Source organism: Cupressus sempervirens, chromosome 2 (assembly GCF_028749045.1).
Source record: "Cupressus sempervirens isolate cs-2001-9-10 chromosome 2, ASM2874904v1, whole genome shotgun sequence".
Classification (NCBI taxonomy): domain Eukaryota; kingdom Viridiplantae; phylum Streptophyta; class Pinopsida; order Cupressales; family Cupressaceae; genus Cupressus; species Cupressus sempervirens.
The window spans coordinates 780,084,068-780,102,669 of record NC_143119.1 but is presented as its reverse complement, the minus strand read 5'-3'; the positions used below and the strand labels follow the sequence as shown (position 1 = coordinate 780,102,669).

General features: G+C 35.0%; 1 protein-coding gene across 6 annotated transcripts in view; it reads right to left on the bottom strand.

Annotated features, from left to right (window-relative positions):
- The window catches only part of LOC149575790 (peroxisomal membrane protein PEX14-like), a 70,117-nt gene that overhangs the window by 47,205 nt on the left and 4,310 nt on the right, over positions 1–18,602 (bottom strand). The gene's annotated exons all lie outside the window — the stretch shown is intronic.

Genomic DNA, 18,602 nt, shown 5'->3' with positions numbered 1-18,602 from the left:
CGAGAGGATGATCTCATTGCTAAATGTAAGAAAGAGTTAGCTTCTGAACTTGAGATGAAAGATCTCGGCCTCTTGCATTACTTCCTTGGATTAGATGCGTGGCAAAGACAAAATGAGGTTATCTTGAATCAAGAGAAATATGCTACTGACATTTTAAAAAGAGTTGGTATGATAGATTGCCAGTCTATGTCAACTCCTACGGAAGCAAATCTGAAAAACTTACATGAGGTTGCAGCCAGTTCAGATTTTGTTGATCCCACTAAAAATAGACAAGTGATTAGATCGTTAATGCATCTAGTCAATACTAGGCCTGATATATGTTATATTGTTAACACTCTCATCAGTTCATGTGTGAGCCTAGACAGCTGCATCTTGTTGCAGCTAGGCCTATATTGAGATATGTGTGTGGTACAAAAGGATATGGTCTGAAATATACTTCTTGTGAAGATCTGAAATTGCCATTGTGTTTGTCATGTTGAGAGGCTCCATGACATAATACATGTAAATGATACCTCCTTTGCTAAGAGAGTGTTAATGTATTTGTAGCAGCGCAAGATATCATGTGTACCTACAATAGTTGTGTCTATCATTCTTTTTTGTATTAAAGTTCTCTTGCTTGCAGGTTGTGGTTGCAGGGCTTCCTTGTTGGCCTGCTATATCTGTCTCTATTACCTGCAAAGATTATTTTGGTCAAGTTTCATCTCTTTGTGTTATTCATGATGATGTGTTGATCAAGTCTTCTTTGTACAGAATTGATTTTTTTGTTAATTCAAGGCATGACAGTGTAATGATTCCATCTCTTGGCTCATTTCCGCAGTTCCTTATGATGCATTTGTGGTTGTATCGTTGGAGTAGTTGTATTATTGTTGTTGTGTTAGTGACAATGAAATGGCTAACTATTTTCAACGTACACGTCACCGTATCCTTCTCTTCAGTATTTTATTCCTAACATAAATGATTCAATGAATTTTGGAAATGGATCAGTTCCCTTTATTTGTTGCCACCGTCCATGCCATCCACGATGATAATCCAAGTGTCCTCAGTTTCCTAGTGATTGCATGGTCCTTATGGTAGGAGGAATATAAACCGGCATGGTAATTGTCGTTGACCCTTGACGTAGCATTGGGTTGTATCTTACAAGTATTAAGAGTTTGTGCGAGTATGGTTGAAGCAATTTGGTTGGAGATAACAATGTCAAGAAACTGATATATTTTCTTTATGATTATCGTGAGCCTATCTTTGAGTTGTTGTTCAGAGATAGTGTGCAATGTATTGCTCAACAGTATAATGCTTTGAGGGTCGTTATCATGTGATCAGTTTTGTAGGTGTTTTGTGATTCAAAAAGGACATGTATATGAGATTATTATGTGATAATTGTCTGTTGAAAAAGTCATTCTTCCATATAAGTTTTTTAAGCTTTGTATTGAATCTTTTGATTTTTCAGTAAAGGAACTATTTTGTGTGTGGTTGCAGTTTCCCCCTCAAACTGGAGGGTTTTCCCACGATAAATATCTTGAGGTAATTGTTCTCATGTTTAAAGTTTCTGATTATTGCATTCATAATCTTTTGGTTCTTAATTTTATCAGAGAAAAGCAAGAAAATTACTCGGCCTATTTTAAATATGACCTAGGACTATGTCTAATGCAAGTAATCACTATAAACATAGACCAATAATGCTAATTTGGATTCAAACGATTTGAAAACAGGAATTTGAATTGTCCTACCTCAATTGGGTTTATCCCTATACCCTTTTACTTGATAAGTTTTAGCTTGCATAAGACCACCTACACAAGTGCAATATCGGCATGGAGAAGAAAAAGTTCAAGTGGCTCAAGTTAGTATATTTGCATTTCACTTTTGAAGGACTAAAGTGAAAATCTTTTAATTTACAAAATAAGCCTTAAATGCAATTATTCATTAGTCATTTCGGCTTATTTTCCAACTAATGCTAAGCCTAAAATGCAATTATTCATTAGTCACTTAGGCTTATTTTCCACCTAATACTTATAAGTGACAAGAGTGATTGTATAATCAAAGCTACTTTCGGAAGATAAGTTTTTTAGTTATCTAGCATAAATATCCAAGCAAGAGAAAGAATGTAAGATTTAAGAAGTTCTTTAACAGAACAAAATTGAAGTTGTTTCTAAAACATCATACTACACATTTATTTTCATGCAACTATGAGTTTATCAGTGTTAAGGTTTGCCTGTATGTTTTTCAAAGGAGTGAAAAACAAAGGTGTAGTATACTTCCACATTTGATGTTTCCTTATCGTGTGATTTATGCAATATTATTTAGCATTAAAACATGATCATTCTCTCTCTCTCTCTCTCTCTCTCTCTCTCTCTCTCTCTCTCTCTCTCTCCACTAACTTAAATAGTTATCTTATTGACTGTATCATATCACTCTTGCTTTTAAGATTTTGCAGTTACCTCTTATTGGCTTCGATGACATCTTACATTTAATAATTGTAATAATTTCAAACAGGAAATTAGTGATGTTCCATGGGTATGCATCTTCCTCAAAAAAAAAAATGTCCCCAATAAGTGGACGTTTCTGAGAAATGGGGACTTCAGGGAAACCTCCCCCCACAGCACCACAACCTCTACTACCTCCACTGGGAACGTTGTCATGACACTTGCTATACGGATATGCCATTGCATTCTGATAGCAGCCTTTAACCTTGTGAAAACTAGTTTTCCTTTCATGGGGCTTTAACAGAGATTTTATATTACAGATTTCGCCTTGTTCTCAACAACAAGTGCTGATGAAGTAACTATGTACAAGAGACTCAATACACAAGGACTTGGAACACTCCCCAAAGGACAACTTCCTTCACTCATAACAATGTTCAAAGATAAGCATATTAAGGGTTCAATGAAGACACCAAAAGTAATTGTATTGTTGCTCATTTGTAAGTTTTAATACACTAAATAGCCACAAGCTGATGAAGATGAACAACAACTAGATTTTGTAGGTTCAGTTGCACGAGACAATAATTTTGGAAAGAGAGATATAAAAACATGTATTGAGAGTCTTCTATTCAAAACAAGGATAATGAAAAGGCAACAAGAAATGGTCTTGAATTGGTTCAATGTTCTGCTGATATCATGGAAAAGACATCGCAATAAGCTACGAAAATGTTGCCGTCACTAAAAGATGTGGATCACAAAGTCAGAGTTGGTGAATCAGTTCCAAAAACACCTATGTCTGAACTTTTATAAAACAGAAATACAATGTCTTCAAAAAAATTAGAAGAATCAATAAGATGGGATTCTACAAATATTAGGAAAACATCACCCAAATAGGAATCTCAAAGAGGTGATCAAGAAATTCCATTATTAGTTAGATGGAAAGTTACATCGAACACCATAGCAGTTCCTTTTAATGGATAAGTATAATCATCAAGATAGCTTTTGACAAAAAACAACCAAGGTCAGACAAATAGGAATCCTAAAGAGTTGATTCTCTAATGAGGCGAATATCCTAAAAATAAGTGTTAAAAAATGGATCACAGAGATGAAAAAATAAAGTTGTGTGAGTCTTCATGCCCTGCATCATCGTATTCAGAACAATTAGTATCAATACATATGAAAAATATGACATATGGAAACATCAAGAAACGGCAAGGTATTACCAAATAAACACAAAAGGAAATAGTTGATAGATGAGAACTCAATGTCCTCAATGTGATTTTGAAAGTTTAAAAAGGTGGAAGAAATGTGACCTTAACATCTGAAGTATTAAGCAACTTAGTGCGCTTGCCAGCAACCAAACTTTTCCCAAAAGTAGGGGGTAGAGACCTTGCTAAGAAAAACTACAGAATACATGAGTGGCATTCTCTATCATCCAATATGATTGCAGGAAGTAATTTACATGCAAATATCAATGCACACTAAAAATTAAGCACCACAAGTGTGTCAAGTGGCGCACACACACAAGAGAAAAAGCATTAAGAATGCCCTCAAAAGGATGCACCACACCCCAAATCCCAAAAAAATGACACTTAATAGAATTAACAAAACAGACAGCTTAGCAGAGCCAGCCAAAGGTAACAAGATGGGGCAGTTGCCAGGATAGGGCATCACAAGGCAGGTCAATTAGCCCCAGTTTTTGTAGGTGGCCCATTCCTTTTTTGAATTTTCTTTCTAATTTTTTTCCTGAAATGTAGGCAAATAGTAAAGAAGTAATTTTCATCATATTGAATTTTCATCCAATATGATTGCAGGAAGTAATTTACATGCAAATATCAATGCACACTAAAAATTAAGCACCACAAGTGTGTCAAGTGGTGCACACACACAAGAGAAAAAGCATTAAGAATGCCCTCAAAAGGATGCACCACACCCCAAATCCCAAAAAAAATGACAATAGAATTAGCAAAACAGACAGCTTAGCAGAGCCAGCCAAAGGTAACAAGATGGGGCAGTTGCCAGGATAGGGCATCCCAAGAGAGGGCAATCAGCCCCAGTTTTTGCAGGTGGCCCATTCCTTTTTTGAATTTTCTTTCTAATTTTTTTCCTGAAATGTAGGCAAATAGTAAAGAAGTTTTTGCTGAAAGGAATATGTTTACAATAATAAGTTGGGGAGACATACTGGAAACACATGAGATATGAAGCATACACATAAAAACATGAAGTATACACATGAATATATGCAGACACAGAGCATACATAAAAACACAAATTATACACACGAACATATGAAAATGTACAGCATACACAGAATAACACATATGATTAGTTCCCTTCTCATCAATTTGATTGCGTCAGCATTATATGCATCAACAGTTTGAATCATACTTTGTGATCAATAATGAGGATGATAAAGAGCATAAGGAGAAAGGCAATGGATCATAGAGTGTAATCCAAAACATAAAAACTGCTCACACAGGCAAATCCAGAAGCAACATCCAATAACTTATGGATTGTGGAAATCTACTCATTTTGATAGAATGCATCCGTTGATTTTCCAAGAACTTGCCCTAGTATTCAGTCGCAATAGATTTAGAGGAAGAAGCATGATGGGTCCACCCAAAGCCGTCCACACACTAAGTCCAAGGGAAGACACACCCTCTTGGCCCTAATGGCAAGCACATTGGACATCCACCTGAGGTGATGTACCTAGAGGGGTACTTGTATCTACTTTCCCTATTCATGCATCATCCCTTTTGGTCAATAGTCAATCAGTTGTCATAGAGTTGGAAAATCAGATTGTAATGCAGACCCTAACCCCACCTTGCTGCTCCCATGAGCCAAAAAGATGCCCCAACCCAACCTTGTTTCCCATAAGTTGTTTTGGGCTAGAAAGAGGGCCTAACCCCACCTTGTTACTTGTAAGCCATTTGGAACCACAACGAGGACCTAAACCTACCTTGTTGTTCATAAGTAAATTCGTAGAAAGATGCCTAACCCCATCTTTCTACTCTTGTGAACCAAGAAGAGAGCCTAACTCCGCCATTCTGCTCTCATGAACTAGAAAGGGGGCCTAACCTAGCCTATTGTTCCCATGAGCCGAGGAGTCATACCCACACCTTGTTGCCTATAAGCCACATTGAAACAAAAAGAGGGCTTTGTTGGCATGAATGCCTTAAGGAGATTGCTAGTATGCTTTGGGAGATAATTGAATGCTTATGTGTTGCATTCATGACTTGGTTTGTCATTGATGTCAACATATCAGCTTTATGGATAGTTTAGGCAGAGTAGCAGAGACAATTTTGTTCAGTGCAATTCGTGGATGTAGAGTTAGATTCGGCGGGGTTAGCAGTATGTTCTTGGATGTGTATAGATGCTATGCCTATGTGCGCAGAAAGAGTTATGAAGTTTTTTGCGAGTTACAAAAATTTTGCAGAGGTCTGGTTACAAGCCAATGTACAGGAAACTGTATTTTGGTGTTCATGTTGTATCTTTTTGATGGAATTAAAGCTTACTCAGAAGTCTTGGATTTTGGTTAGAAACATGTTCGAGATACTATGTTCGAGATGGCAGAATTTGGTTTTCAATTTGTGAAGACTTGTGAAGGATAATGTGTGGGTTATTCCTTATAGTCCTATTTTGTTATGTTATTGATGTGAACTATATTGTAGCATGTGGAACTTAATAGTAATATCTTATGATGGTCCTATATTATTCATTGTACATTGGGGAAGCCTCAAGGCCGACTCAATTAATTGATTAGGACTTAGTATTAAGGAAAGATGTTTCCTTGTTTGAAAATCATCATATGCGGTCATATGTAATGTAATGTGATTATATGCGAAGTTAGATGCAAATTTCACTAAGGTAAAACCAGAGATAGGTGTTGGTGATGTATTGAAACTTCAAAAGCACTGTATTGGCAAGATAAGTTGTTGTTATACTCAGTCCATTTTCTTGGATATATTATCATGTATTGTTTAGTGAGAACAGTTCTGAAGCAATTTGGACAGTGGGTTCAGTTGACTTCTTATCAACTTCTAACATGGTTGAAACAGCTCCTAAAAAGGTTGGAATCTTCTCACAGAGAGTCAAAGTCTCCTAACAGGGACTCATATGTATTGATTGTATTTATTTGACTCCTAACAGGGTCCCAACCTTTCATCAGAAAATTTTATATAAGCACATCATCTTGTGGGCATCATTCCCACTGAGGTTTTCCCTATGATCAAGGGTTTCCCTAGTTAACATATCTTGTGTTCACTTACATGGTTATCATCTTATGATTGTTATATCTTTTAGATTTGATAGAGTTAGTTTAAGTCTTTTAAAGTGCATAATTGATTCAACACCCCCCCTCCCCTCTCAATTATATTGGTAGACTTTACTTTCTAACTATTGGTATCAAAGCAATAGGTCCTTGAAGAGAAAGTTTAACAGCTTAAGGAGATTCATGGCTACATTCAAGAAGGAAAGTTTGCAATTTGATGGAGTGAGCTATGATAACTAGAAGGATAGGATGAATGCTTGCTATGCATGGGAGCAAATTATTGGTTGGTTGCAAGGGAGAGTAAGGCAGTCATAGAAGGAAAGGATCTAGAATCATGTTGTCAAGATGACAAAGATCTATTCATGTGCAATATGTATGCTAGAGAAGCATTGTTATCAGCTCTTCCGGAATCTGAGTATGTTGAGGTAAAAGGCTTATACCTTGCACATGAAATTTGGATTAACTTACAAAAAATTTTTGAAGGCGATAAATTTGCAAAGAAATCTAGACTTCAAAGTTGGAAGAATTTGTTGGATAATGTTAGATGATGGAAGATGAATCTATTAGAGCATATTTTGGTAGGATATTTGAGATTGTTGCAAGAACCAAGAGTCGTAAAGGAACTCCGACAAAAGATGAAGTGGTATGGAAGATATTGAAATCTTTGACCCCTGAATATGCACATAAAGTTGAGATCGTTAAAAAAATTATTTCTATGACACCAAATTTCACCAGAGAAACATTACTCAGGAAGTTGCAAGCATTTGAACAGAAGTTGAAGCAAAATGAAGGAGCAACTAGGATAGAGAGCTTTTAGTGTACATAAAGATAGAGCTAAACTTACAAGGAGTACGGGTACAAGTGGAGATTATGCTAGAGAATGGACAGTCAAATAAGAAGATAAGAAGATTGATGAAGGACTTGCATTACTTATGAAAAGGTAACCTAAAAGTAAGAAAAAAATTTCTTGTTGGACTTACTAAGAACTTGGTCATTTTTCATCATAATGTCCTAAAAGAGAAAAGAAGGCAAGACATAGGAAGCCTTAAAAGTCAAAAAAAATTTAGACAAGATTGCTATGTTGATGAAGATGATGAATTCAATTTTAAGGTGATAAATTTCTTACAGAGTGGTAATGAGGATGATGAACTTGGATTTGTTGCTATTAAATAAGAGTCCTGAAAAAGAGGTGAAAGAAAAGGTAATAGAAGAGAAGTCTTAGTATCACATGTTGAGAACAAAAAGTCTGATTGGATTATAGATAGTGGTTGCTCTCACCATATGACAAAAGATATGAATAAGTTTGTTGTGTTTAACAATTATGATGGAGGAGTGGTTAGAGTTGGAAATAATGCACCTTGTCAAATTAAAGGAAAAGGATCTATTACACTTTATGGAAAAACTAACACTGAGGATGTCTATTTTGTTGATGGTTTGAAACATAATCTTTTGAGTGTTGGACAGCTTGTGAATAAGGGATATTTGTTCCAATTCACAAAGAAGACTTGTATAATCAAGGATAAAGATGGTAAGTTAATTGGTACAAGTACAAGGACAAGAGGTGAAATTTTACAATTAAATCCTTCTGAGATGACATGTTTGGTAGAAAAGGTTGGTGACGGTTATCTTTGATAACACTGTGACGATACGTATTGCACATGCAATTAGAGATTTGCCTAAGATTGGAAAACCATCTAACATGGTTTGTAAGGAATGTGTGATGGAAAAGCAAAAGAAGAGTTCATTTCCAAGCAAGATGTTTACTACTACAGTGAAGTTGGAGATTGTGCACACAAATTTGAGGGGTCCTACAAAAACTAGAGCATTCTATGGTGAAAGGTATTTTATGTTTTTTATTGATGATTTTACAAGATGTTTACTACTACAGTGAAGTTGGAGATTGTGCACAACGATTTGAGTGATCCTACAAAAACTAGAGCTTTCTACAGTGAAAGGTATTTTATGCTTTTTATTGATGATGTGGGTAGCATTTCTTAGAGAAAAGAATGAAGCTTTCGAGAAATTCAACTTATTTAAGAATGATGTAAAGAATGGATCTGGATAAAAAACTAAGTGTTTGGGATCAAATAGAGGAGGAGAATTCATTTCAAATGAGCTTAACATTTCTTGTGAGGATAATGGAATCAAGAGACAACTTTTAGCCCCTAAGACGCCACAGCAAAATGGGATAGCAAAAAGGAGAAACAGATCAGTTAGAGAGGTGGCTAGAGCAATGATGTTTGAGAATAATGTTTCACATATCTTTTGGAGAGAAGCAATGAACACCGTAGTATACATAATGAACAGAGTGCAGATGAGGCAAGGTACTCGTAAGACACCCTATGAACTATGGTTTGGACATACACCTATTGTGAAATATTTTATAATCTTTGGAAGTAAGCGTTATATCAAAAGAGATGATGATATTGGCAAATTTGACTCAAGAAGTGATGAAGGAATGTTCTTTGGATATTCTTTGAAGAGTAAGGCATATAGATGTTTTAATCAATGGTTGAAAAGTATTGTTGAAAGCCCTAATGTGAAGGTTGATGAGAAGTTAAGAATTCAAGAAAGAATACTTGATTATGATTCTGATGAAAATAATAATCAAAGGACTATCAATCAGAATGTTGAGCAGGAGTTGTTTTATGAGATTGATACTGATTTGCAAACAAAAATACAAAGAGAAGAACCTAGATCACAACCTATAGCAAAAGTCATAACAGAGCTAGGAACACCTAGTAGATATGTTGCAAGATATCACCCTATGATTCAAATCATACCCTATGATTCAAATCATTGAATGTGCAAACAAGGGAGTGATGACAAGAAATAAGGTAAGTGAAGAATTATGTTTGATATCTCAAGTTGAACCAAAGATTGCAGATGAAGTTTGTGATGATGAATTTTGGAAAACGCTATGAAAGAGGAATCAAAACAGATTGAGAAGAACAAGAAGTGGGAATCGGTTCCTAGACCTAAAAACAAGAATGTTATTGGAACTAAATGGGTATTCAGAAACAAAATGAATGAGCAAGGATAAGTAGTAAGAAATAAAGAAAGCTTAATATGCAAAGGTTATTCACAACAAGAAGGAATTGCTTTTGAGAAAACTTTTGCCCCTGTTACTAGACTTGAAGCAGTGAGAATCTTTTTGGTATATGCAGCTAACAAAAATTTTTAAGTTTATCAGATGGATGTTAAGTCAACTTTTTTTAATGGTGAGCTTGAGGAAGAAGTTTACATTGAACAACCTGATGGATTTCCCCTAACAAGAGACAAGGACATGGTTTGCAGATGGAAGAAAGCATTGTATGGATTGAAGCAAGCACCTAGAGCTTGGTATGCAAGATTGGATAAGCATTTACAGAATTTGGGATTTAAGAAAGGCAATGTTGATAGTAACATGTATTGGAGGAAATGACGAAGCTAGTAAGAAATTTTCAAAAGAATGAAGAATGAATTTGAGATAAGTATGATTGGTGAAATGAAGTATTTCTTAGGATTGCAAATAACTTAGAATGAGAATGGCATTTTCATATCACAAACTAAATATCTTAAAAATTTGTTGACAAAGTTTGGTTTGGAGAATTGTAAACTAGTTGGGACACCTATGGTTACAGGATGCAAATTATCAAGTAAGGATGGATCACCAGTACAGTGCAAACAAGATACAAATCTACGATAGGAGGATTGTAGTATTTGACTCATGCAAGACCAGATATAGCTAATGCAATTGGAATTGGTACAAGATTCCAAACAGATCCTAAAGAGACACATTTGGCAGCAATAAAGAGGATATTCAGATATTTGAAGGGTACATCAGATTATGGCTATGGCATGACAAAACACGTGACATTACCTTATGTGCATACACAGATGCAAATTGAGCAAGAAATGTTGATGATAGGAAAAGTACAAGTGGTGAAGCATTCTTTTTGGGAGGAAGATTGGTTTCATGGCTAAGCAAGAAACAAAATTGCATATCACAATGTATAGGAGAAGCAAAGTATGTTGCAATAACAAACAATTGTAATCAGATTATTTGGGTGAAGCAGATGTTACAAGACATTGGTATTGAATTTTTAGAATCTATTATCATACATTGTGACAACACAAGCACAATTAATATGTCAAAGAGTCCAGTGTTGCATTCAAAGACTGAGCACATTGCAATAAAGTATCATTTATTGAGAGAGAAGATAGCAAAGAAAGAAATCAAATTGGAGTATGTTAGCACAAAGGAGCAGATAGCAAACATATTTACAAAACCTTTGGTTAAGGACACCTTTGAGTACTTGAGAGGCATGCTTGGGGATATGCCCCAACCTTCTTCAAAGTAGTTGATGTAGGATTGCATCAATCTAGTATATCAAGAGCTTATTCTTACATTTGGATTGTATGTTGGTAATGTTTACCTGGGGGAGTACTCATTCGTGGACAAAATTATTGAGAACTCTTGAGCATTGTTGAATAGTGTCTTTTTACACTTGGTGAGCTTTTTCAGATTGTATTGGAGATGATTGAACTTCAAGAATCAGCATAATGGTACCTTTGCCATTGATATCAATGCGGGAGAGATATACATGAAAAACACCTTTTGTATTGATGTTACTTTGGGGAGAGATATGGAAGAGATATAAATTAATGGGGGAGAGTATCTTTGTAGCAGATTGATGTATTGTATTGGTTGGTTGAGTTTGCAGATGAGGAAGAAATATATTTGGTATTTTTGGAACTTTTGATGTTTTTCATCATATCTTGCCATCAATGCCAAAGGGGGGGATTGTTGGCATGAATGCCTTGGGGAGATTGCTAGTATGCTTTGGGAGATGATTGAGAGCTTATCTCTTGCATTCATGTCTTGGTTTGTCATGTTGGATTTTAACCTAGAAAACAAATAAACGGCAATAACAAATAATCAAAAAAGATACAAGAGACACTAAGAAATGTCCTAGGAAAACCCTTTGACGGGAAAAACCAAGCCACACATAACAAAAGATCATTTTATTGATAATAACTTCATGTGTACAATGCCTTTCGCTAGATGCGACATATATAACACAAGAGAGACTCTTCACTTTGCAACAAAAGGTCTCTTGGAATTCCCGACAATATAACTCTTTATTACAAACATAACTCTTTGTAGTTCCATGCCTTAACGCATGACGAATGACACATGTCATTGTATTTAATAATACAATTATAATAAACGTCCTTTTCAGCTGAAAGTGACTATAACGAAGAATTAACACCCAAAGATAGAGATTTTTATCGCACCTACAAACTCCAACACTCCCTCTTAGAAAGAAAGAAATCTTTAGCTAAACAATCACACAAGGCTGCAACCAAAATATCAATGATAAAATCTAATCACATAGATCCTATAAAATTTCATGGAATCACTCATCATGAAAAATTTGCAAGAAACACAAACAATTTTTATCAAGATGTTGTCATGAAATCTCTCAATGTGACACTAACAGAATAATATACTTATTATTAGTAATCAATAGTCCTAAAACAATTACTCATAATCATGGAAGCACTCAACATGATAGACTTGTAAGAATCACAACTAAGCCTTTAATCATAGACTATCTCAACATGAACTTTCGTGGAATCTCTCAACATGACATCCAACTCTCATCATGGAATTTCTCAAGGTGATGTCATCATGGCCTCTCTCAACATGATATTCACTTCCCAAAGTGAAAGAGTTATCATAGCCGATTCTTACAATCTTATTTATTCACACAAGAATAGAAATAGGCATAACAAAAACAAGACTTAGTTCCATTTAAGTCTCAAATACCACAAGCATCACAAGCATATATGAGAATGATGGGAATTCTATAAGAAATCTCTCTAAATTATGAAGCCTCCCTCTAAAGCTAAAATCCCCCTCTAAAGCTCAACATCTCCTTTTGGAGCTATAATTCTTATCTTGTTGCATCTTGCAACCAAGAGAGAGAAAATCAACTTATCAATGCTACAAGTATATATAGTAAAATTCGTGAACTCTTCAAAAATAATGCTAATGTCTATGTTGATGTTGATGCCAAACAAGATCCATTCAATCGTTCTAGCCCTCTTGCTACAAATATCAATGTTGAATTTTTCCTCTAGAAGGCACTTCAACATAAATCTTTACTCCACCCTCTATTTCTGTAGGCCAAACTCTAACAACTTCCACAAACTCAAGAACAATCACTACGCTTCCCACTGAGAATCAGAATCTATGAAACCATTATTATATAACAATCATTGTTCTCAGTAATCAAATCAATATTCAAGAAAGAAGAAAACAACTTATCTATTTGATTTTCTCCAATGTCACTGCCAGGCATTTGCCTTATCAAATTCTTACAGGCCTTTCTCCCCTCTGCAGCTTTATTCAATGCATCAGAGTCTATTTGACAAGGCTCTCCACAATGTCCATTGTGTCCTACAATACTCCCTCTCTCTCCTTCACAAATTATATCTTTATAAGGCTTTGTCAAATAAGAGTTGAATGTGCAAATGTAAGTTGCTCCTCCCCGAATACTCCTCTATAACTTCACAATAATATAAGAAGGGAACCTCTGAGAGATCACAATATAAAAATCACAATTCACAATGCAACTTTGCCTTTTTCTTCAGCACAATTGTTTTTACAAAAATGTGCACAATTAAGTCTCCCTGGAATTCTCAATGGCTCAAAAGATAAGTTTTGTTGTGTTGTCATGTCACATGGCATGAATATACGTTTTCTTGTGCTAACATGACATACATTGTGTCCTATGTAACTACTGCATTCGACAAGTTAGAAAGAGTTATGATTGAAACCAAAAGTGACAAAGGGAAATTTAGGAATCGTTAGCACTGATCTTTGTCTTTCTTTGTTAGAAAAAATATGATTGTGGCTTGTTCTATTCCAGCTGGAATCCATCTTGCACTAATAATTTCAAAAACTACTATTTTATTTCGCTTTTCTCTTGATGTTCTTTTTCTGCCCATCTTCCTACCAACATCAATCGAACAAGAAATATTTGATCTTCGAAGAACAAATGCCAAAAAAATCATCGAATAGTAACCGGAAATTATTGGAGGAAATTGTAACCAAAGGAAGACGTAAAAAACAAGCCTCAACTTCCCCCAACTTTCACCACCAATATAACATTCACAAAATCGCGAACTACACATAACCACCGTATTAAAAAAAATTGTCAATGGAAGAAGAGAAGAGAACAAAGAAGGTCTCATTCTTAGGCAATTTTAGCATGCACTCCCATCCTCCTTGTCAATCGAAACCTTGAGAATATTCACTGTCATTTTCGTTGAATGGAGATTCTACAACGTTCACCAATCAACCCGTAAGAATCTGAGAAAGACCTACATCTCTCATACATAAGAAGAAAAATAAAGCAACCTTTGAAAAGGCACTCAATGGACATGACTTGATTATCCAAGCCGCATTTTACTTGAAGGTAGGAACCATTGCAGCTATGGGAAGAGAATATGAACACTCGGAATAGTGCCACTCATTCAAAAGTACAAATCTTGGGTTATCAAACACAAATCGTCATCTTCTTTATTAGAACATGGTATTGGCCTTGCTTTTCTTGAAATAAGTTGTGAAAATGGCTGCAGTTTTTGGTATGTTTCTGTTTGCCTTCACAATATTGTGCAGACTGTCCAAGTCATGATCGAATAGCTTGACTCTTTCCCATTCGCCAATACCTCCTAAATAGAGAGCCTAAGTTATCAGGATCCTAGCCAAGACTTGACAAAGTTGTCGAAAGCACAGATGGTTGTCTAGGGCTATTGGGCGAATGTTTGACTATATCCTTCCTTGAATTTTGATGGTTCCAGATCCTCCACCGATGAATTTATATCAGATAAAAACTAAATGTCAACTTATACCATATTGAAGTCATGACATTTTCTTCCAATAGCGATGGAGACGAACATAATAAGACATATGAAATGGAAATTGAATTATTAGAGACATGCATATGTCTCTCTCACAACACTTATAGACATAATTGACCTTGTACATTCTCCTATATTGCCATTGTCAACCTAGCCTTGATACAATGTTGGATTTTAACCCAGAAAAGAGATAAACAATAATAACAAATAATCAAAAAGATAAAAGAGACACTCAGAAATATCTTGGAAAAACTATTCAAAAATAAAGGTGAAAACCTGGCCACACACAACAAAAACTCATTATATTAATAACAAAATGTCTTTCATTAGATGCGAGATATATATATATATATATATATATATATATATATAGCACAAGAGAGACTCTTCACTTTACAACAAAATATCTCTTGAAATTCCCAACAATATAACTCTTTATTACAAACACGACTCTTTGTATTTCTATGCCGTAATGCATGATGTATTTAATTTTACAATTATCATAAACGTCCTTTTCAACTGAAGGTGACCATAACAGAATTAACATCCAGAGATAAAGATTTCTATTGCAGCTACAAACTCCAACATGTCATTGATGTCAACATATCAGCTTTTTGCACAGTTCAAGCAAAGTAACAAAGACAGTTATGTTCGGCACACTTCGTGGATGCATAGTTACATTCAGCGGAGTTAGCAGTATGTTCTTGGATGTGTATAGATGCTTTGCAGAGGTTTCGCAGAGGACTAGTTACAGGCCAATGCACAAGAAATTGTATGATGTTGTTTGTGTTGTATCTTTTTTATGGAGTTAAAACATGTACAATAGGCTTGGATTTTGGTTAGAAACATGTTCAAGATGGCAAAATTTGATTTTCAGTTTGTGAAGAGTTGTGAAGGATAACATGCGGGTTATTCCTTGGAGATCGACTATATTATGTTATTGATGTAATTTATATTGTAGCATATGGAACTTCATTGTAATATCTTATGATGGTCCTATATTATTCATTGTACATTTGGGAAGCCTCAAGACCCACTCAATTAGTTGATTAGGACTTGGTATAAAGGAAACATGTTTCTTTAATTGAAAATCATCATATGCAGTCATATGTAATGTAATGTAATGTGATTGTATGAAAAGTTGGATGAGAATTTTGCTAAGGTCAGAGTAGAGATAGATGTTGGTGATGTATTGAAACTTCAAAGGAACTGTATTGGCAAGATAAGTTGTTGTTATAGTCAATTCATTTTCTTGGATATTTTATTCTGAATTGTTTAGTGAGAACAATTCTGAAGCAATTTGGACAATGGGTTCAATTGACTTCTTATCAGCTCCTAATAGGGTTAGATTCTTTTGAAGGAGATTCAAAGTCTCCTAACAAGGACTCATATGTACTAATTGTATTTATTTGACGCCTAACAACGTCACATCCTTTCACAAGGAACTTTTATATTAGTACATCATCTTGTGGGCATCTTTCTATTGAGGTTTTCCCTATGATCAAGGGTTTCCCTAGTTAATATATCTTGTATCACTTTGAATGGTTATCATCTTGTGGTTGTTATGTCTTTTGGTTATATATTTCAGATTTGATAAAGTTAAGTTGTTTGAAACTTAAAAGTGCAACTTCAGATTTGACATAGTTTATCTTGTGTTGAGTGTAGTTTTACTCCTCCAATCACTGACTTCTCTTTTAGACCTCTTGAAACTCTGATCGGGCATTGTTCTTTGTCTTGCACCAAAACTTAACTGTTTGACATCATGATAGACTAACCTGGCATCATAAAAAAACTTTTATTTGGTGTTGTGATTTGATGTTTCAAACATTGCCTCCTACACAATCTTTCACGCTTTACAAGGCAACAACAATATTTTGGCACCATCCATGTTGGTGCCATCCCTTTAAATTCTTTGGTTTTTTTGGAACTTTTAACTTCATTTTAACAGACCAGTTGCAAACCTCTAGTTCGTACCATCATGTGCTGTTTTGAAAGATAGTGCACCATCTTTATTAATTCTTTTCTAAATGTCAAAACTGAGCCTTCATCATTCCTTGCTCAAATCAACTTGTTGGCTAAACTTGTTCACACTCTAAAAGTGCTTTGTGAAGACTCATTTCACAGTTCTTCACCTGCAAGCTACCATAGCCAAGAACTTCATCTTTAGCTTGGAATATTGCAACAACGGCCAATCTACAAGAATTCATGCGTAGAAACAATGTAAACTTTGATGTGACACCTTTATAACGTGACCAAAAATGATTATAGTATATCTTAAGCTCTTAACGAATCATTAAAAATAGTATCAAGTTATAAAAAAATTCATAACAATTTCAAAAGTCACAGTGATCGTATTCTACGAAGCCACATCATTGTCAAATGTTTTAATCACTGGTTTATGCAATGTGACTTTCAAATTCCATTAAAAAGACCTGTCTGTGCCATGCACCAAACATTTGAATCGCACACCTATATTTGAAGACATACATAAACTTATTGGTTCCAAGGAGGTTCATGATTATGACCGTAATGAGTTCCAATGCTTGCCGTGTTCATCTAAATCAGTTTCCATGTCCAATGACCATCATACAACATTATTGGTCATTACCGTGGTCCGTAACATCTTTACTTGCTTGCACTTGCTATAAACAAAGAACCATTCAACATAACAAAGGAGCAAGAAATCAGAAGAAGGAAATTAGACGAACACTAGAACAAGTTGAGTCACAAAACAAGAGAAGAGAAGTTCCAAGAGCATCATATATTGCATATCAGCTCAGAAGATGGTAATTAAAGAACCACAGTGATTGTGCTTGCAGTTTATTGTAAAGAGGACTGCAGTCTCATGCAAAAAAGGATACTTGCGGTAATTAAGAATGCAAATCAGTAAAATCTTTGTTCCATTCATATGTGTTTGATGCATTTGGTAGAATGGTTAGATAGCTCTTTACTAAATTTCATGATTGTGTCAAATAAGAAAGCATAGCTGCTTTATGGGGGCAATCTCTACATCCAATGAACCAAGAAATTGATTCTCATAAAAATGATTTCCAAATGGAAAACCGCTCCTTGTTATGGAGAAAAATAAGTTTAAAAAGCAGTTTAGCCCCTAGTTAGAGGGACTGACCAAAAAGCAAAAACTAAAAAAACTATATGAAAGGGTCATACACCACATTTTAGACACTCTACGCTTATACCACATATACTAATACATACTGAATTAAAGGTAAAACAAATTCTGGAAGTATGTTCATCCTACAGATTCCTAGGCAAAAAATTGCTTCACTGGAATGATGGAAAGCATCTATTTGTACTTGTCTTCAAGACCAGCAGACATAAGTTCAAGGTTGCACGGGGCCTGGGGTACTTGGGTACTTAGGGTACAGGTAGAGGTATGACCATTTATCAAAGTAGGAGACGGTATTTGGGTATGTCAATTTTTTTTAATACAATTCAATATTTTATAGAAAATATGAAAATATGAAGCATAACAATGAGTTTTAAAACAAGAACTGTGATAAAGTTTGCAGATGTAATGTATTGTTTTCAGTTTCAAATTCGCAATATGTTTGTAATTACAATACATGCCAAATGTTTGGAAGCATAACAAAGTAGGCAAACTTTTTGCAAGAACAAATATCATAAATCTTATAACAATGACAAATTGCAAATGATAAACTTCTAACTTGAACAGTGATAAATTTTACTGTTAATCAGTATTGTTTCAAACTGAATAAGTATTGAATTAAGCTTGATAAACAACAAGCTGATATGAATACAGAAAACTGAAACAAAAATCAGAAAAATTAATCAGGGTCCTTAACTATGATGCTCTCCACCAAGTGCCCACCAGGTACCCGCTGAGTATCTGGTACGCATCCCAGGGGTATGGGTACAAGTACTCATGCAACATAGGATAAAACTCATTTAGTTAATAGAAAAAATTAAAAATACAGTAAGTACTATGTATCTTGAAATTAATTTCATTGGTAAAAAATAAATTG